Below are 4971 nucleotides of genomic sequence, written 5' to 3'. Positions count from 1 at the left end.
GCCTGCTCTCCCACTGCTTCAACTCAATCCTTCTTACTCCTTTCCATGGCAAGCTGTATGTAGGGCATCACCGTTGTCAATGGCTACATCCCATCCTCTCAGTGAAAACGTTCCTATGCTCTGTCACAGCACGGCTAATCATCTGTCGGTTCTCAATCAGGTTGGAATAGAATCCCTTGATTCTTTTGCGCTTGTCATCACGCCCAGCCTTCAGGAGTTTGAAGCTCGTCACAGTCATTCAATCATAGAATCCTACTCGGAATACCACAGACAAGGTTTAGACTTTCCGGATCCTCATGAATGCCGCCATCTATCTAACTTATACCACGAAGATTCTGTTGGGAAATCTAAGAGATACACATTCAAGCTTTTGTTGCATGTAGAACGGAAGTGGTTGTCAATCACGTGCGTTCATAAGTGAGAATGATAATGGGGGTTACTTATCATCACATTCATCATGTTCTTGGGTACGAATGAATATCTTGGAATAAGAATAAGAGAGAATTGAATAAAAGACAATAGAATTGTATTAATACTTGAGGAACAGCAGAGCTCCACACCCTTAATCTATGGTGTGCAGAAACTCCACCATTGAAAATACATAAGTAAAAGGTTCAGGCATGGCCGAATGGCCAGCCCTCTCCATGATCAAGTGACCGAATGATCAAAGACTTAAAGTGGTCAAAAGATGTCTAATACAATAGTTAAATGTTCTATTTATAATAAACTAGCTCCTAGGGTTTACATGAGTAAGTAATTGATGCATAAATTCACTTCCGGGGCCCACTTGGTGTATGTTTGGGCTGAGCTTGATCAATCCACGAGCTGAGACTTCTCTTGGAGTTGAACTCTGAGTTATGACGTGTTTTGGGCGTTCAACTCCGGATCATGACGTTTTTCTGGCGTTTAACTCCAGACAGCAGCATGTACTTGGCGTTCAACGTCAAGTTACGTCGTCAATCTCCGAATAAAGTATGGACTATTATATATTGCTGGAAAGCTCTGGATGTCTACTTTCCAACGCCGTTGAGAGCGCGCCAATTGGAGTTCTGTAGCTCCAGAAAATCCATTTCGAGTACAGGGAGGTCAGATTCCAACAGCATCAGCAGTCCTTTTGTCAGCCTTTTTCAGAGTTTTGCTCAAGTCCCTCAATTTCAGCCAGAATTTACCTGAAATCACAGAAAAACACACAAACTCATAGTAAAGTCCAGAAATGTGAATTTAACATAAAAACTAATGTAAACATCCCTAAAAGTGGCTCAAACTTACTAAAAACTATCTAAAAACAATGCCAAAAAGCGTATAAATTATCCGCTCATCAAATAGAAAGAAGGATAGATGAAATGCTTACAAAAAGTGGAACTGAGAAGAATCAAACTCTAAAATTGATATGGAATTTTAGATTGAGATTGAGAAATGGTTGATGGAGAATAAATCTTAATCTAGAGAAAGAGTGAGAGGAAGAGACCGTGATGAATAAAAAAAGAGTAACAATGGATTGAACGAATCTGCAACTATGATTGTGATTGTAAACATTGAGAACGAGAGAGCAAGCACTGATTTCAAATTTTGTGAACGGATTTGCTTACAAGAGAATGTAAACAGTGAGTATGTTTAGGAATAAGTAAAACTTATTTAATTTTTTCCTAACATTTTATTATAAATATTGCGCAAAATATAATTTTATCATCATACCTGATATTTCAATCAATGTTAAGAGGTAAATGTTACTAACTATGCAAAGTATAGTAGTTTTAGAACACGATAAGATCAATGTCACCTTCTATTCAATCCCATTAACATTTCGACAAACTAATTTCAAATCTCATAATATTAAAACTTAATTTTATTTTTCTTATTGATGAATTTGGTAAATATACAGTTAGTTTGGTAAATATACAGCCAGTTTTTAAGTGATAGTATTTGATGAATTTGGTAAATATACAGCCAGTTTGGTGACATATACCAAGAGAAGCATTTCATGAATATGTTGAAGGATGATATCAGTATTGTGAAGGAGCTCCCATCTCATATGAAATCCTTGAACCTTGAAGCAATTGGCAGCCAGGTATTATAAACATATTACATTTTGTATGGATTGAAATTATATACAGTAGGATCACTATGGGATGGATCACTACTGTTAGTATTGCATGATTGAAATTATATACAGTAGAGTATATATTAATTTATGTTGGAAAATTAATTTACAGTCAAACACAACATTGAATATGCAACAAGAGAAAAGGCTAAAGCAAATGGGTGCAATAGTGAGGAATGCAGGGTCATACATAGAGAGACTGAAGTTGAATCAAGAAAGAGAGAAATTGGCAAGAAAGGTTATGGAAAAAATGTCTGTGGAACAATTATCTGATTTATTGTCATTTTATAACTCAATGGGCCAAATTTACAATGAAGCTTTGGAAATTAAGATTCACGGCCTTGAAATTGTCAATGAAAATGAGTGTGTACCCATGATTTTGTTGACCATGGTTGGTGTAAATGTATTAAGTTAGGTGTGTGTTTTTAAATCTAAATTAGGTGATGTGCTCTTTATTTTTTTGGTGGGGTTTTGATGTGTAGAGAAAATTAAATGATGAGAACCAATGTATAATATTTGGATAAACTTGGAATAAAAAAAGTAATTAAAATAGAGTTGATTTTCTATATTTTATTTATGGATTATGATATTTTGTTATTGTGAAATTTTAGTAAAAAATTATTTGTTTAACGCGGTAAAAATTATCTTTTTAAACGATAAAAAGTATAAATTTATTCGGTAAAAAAGGGTGGTTTGTAACTGCCATTTTAGACAACATGAAATGCTATTTTAATCCTATAAAAATGGCGGTTAGGGTAAAAAGTGACGGTTCAAAAATGTCGTTTTAACCAATCAAAATAACACTATCAGGGTAAAAATGGCGGTTTGAACTGCCGTTTTAACTCTGGAAATAAATATTAGAGTAAAAATTCGATGAATATGCCTGAAACTAACCTTCAATCACTTTGATTTTAAAAGACTCGAGGACAATTAGCAGAGATCTTGGATATTTTTGTAAGTTATCATATTCTAACAGATCATAAGTATTTCCAAACACATTGCATTGTACCTTTTTGCTGAACAAAAAAGTTTCAAAAGATCAAAAGGATCTAACTATATATTTATTGTTATAAACATAAAGGCTGGACCAAAAAAAATAGAATTAATAGAAGATACTACTGATATGGGAGAAAGTGAGAGAGATAATACCCATCAGTAAAAACTTCTAGCACAACTGCTTTGATCAGCTTGCCATATGATGCTACATCTCTTTCTTTTCGAACACCAGTAATAATCCCAACAAAGTCTAATAATTAGATTGAAACATATACAAATTTGAATCAGAAACCACACATTTTAAAACATAATACTATGTTTCTAAGAGGGAAGAGCAAGAAACTTCTACGAACCAATGAGGAAATCGTCATCCTTTGTCATTTGATCAATTTCATCTATTGATGTAAAACACAAATCCGAATGAGGTATCCTTACAGATACTACAGAAACAACAAAAGTCTTGTATTGGAACAAAAGTCTGAACCGATGTTTCGTCATTCTGTTTAAACCAGTGTCTGGTACAACTGTAAAATGGGTCATCAAGTACACATCTTTTTCATTTAGAGACATAGCAAAATTTGGTATAAGCTGATCTCTAATGGTTGCTTGGATCTTGTGTAATTACAGTTGAAAAAAATGCTTCATATTTTGAGTTATTTAACTTATTTAGGTATCCGAAAACGATAAAAATATTTGATTAAAAAAATAAAACAACAAAAAGATATCACTTTGCAACCCAAAAAAAATTCCCTTCTGCATATTAAAAAAAAAGTTGCAACAACTTAAAAAAATGCTAACATCAAATAAAACTGACCTTTTCATCCATTAACACCATATGCAACATATTTTGAGAAGGATCCAAAGTAGGATTCTTGTGGTACCACAACTTCATAACTTTAACATGCACTTTCCATGATTCTCTCTATGGAGTGATTTTCTTCACCAAATCAACACGGTTATTCATTCCCAACATATATAGGATAAGAACACTAAAAGGAGAAAATATAGAGAGAAAAATTCAGAACTAAGATGAGAAGATAAACAGATGAGTTGGAGTTATAAACTCCTAAAGTTAACAAACGTTAAAGCTTACAATGTAAGCTTCACATATGGGACAGAGATAGACTAATAGGCATATATAGATTGATATGGCTACACACATCATGTAGGAAGATATCACAAGTAACCAAATACTCATGGGAAAAGAGCAAAAATAGTATGGAAAGAGGCCTCTTTCAAATTACCAAATACCTAACACATATAGTTGATTTGACAATTCACAATAAAGAAAAAACAAAATTTTATCAGTCAACTATACCTACCACTACAGTTAACTTCAGTCCAATAGCGCAAAGAAAATTATATAATTTATAATGAGCAAACCCCCCAACAAGAAAATTGTTTCACACAAACACCAAGAGCACAAATATAGGAGAGAATCATTGATTTACAAAAACAAGTAATAATCACGATGATTAAATAAGAAACCAAACAATTCAAAATTAAAGGATGAATCCAGAAAAAAGTAACAATTAACACAAAAAAATGAAACTGGAAAAGGAATCGAGAAAGAGATTGAAAAGCAAGAGAATGGAACGATAGCCCACATATACCTCTTGAACAGCGGTGGCAACGTGTGCTATCTAAAACGGAGAAATCGAGATGGAGAATGAGGTATGATGGAGACAGAGAGACAGAGGCACGTTGGGGAGAAGGAACAGATACGGCGAATAGAACAGGACCCTCATGGTGGGATCAAATAGAATCGCAGAGATACCCATAGCTTCTGTGCATGTGGCCAAAGCCGAGGAGAGAAGCCGAAGCCTCAGTTGAGGATGGGCGTGGCGACATGGTCCGTCGGATGGAGATTGGGT

This window comes from Arachis hypogaea, chromosome 2 (assembly GCF_003086295.3).
Source record: "Arachis hypogaea cultivar Tifrunner chromosome 2, arahy.Tifrunner.gnm2.J5K5, whole genome shotgun sequence".
In the NCBI taxonomy this organism is placed as follows: Eukaryota; Viridiplantae; Streptophyta; class Magnoliopsida; order Fabales; family Fabaceae; genus Arachis; species Arachis hypogaea.
This window is presented reverse-complemented; position numbering follows the sequence as displayed.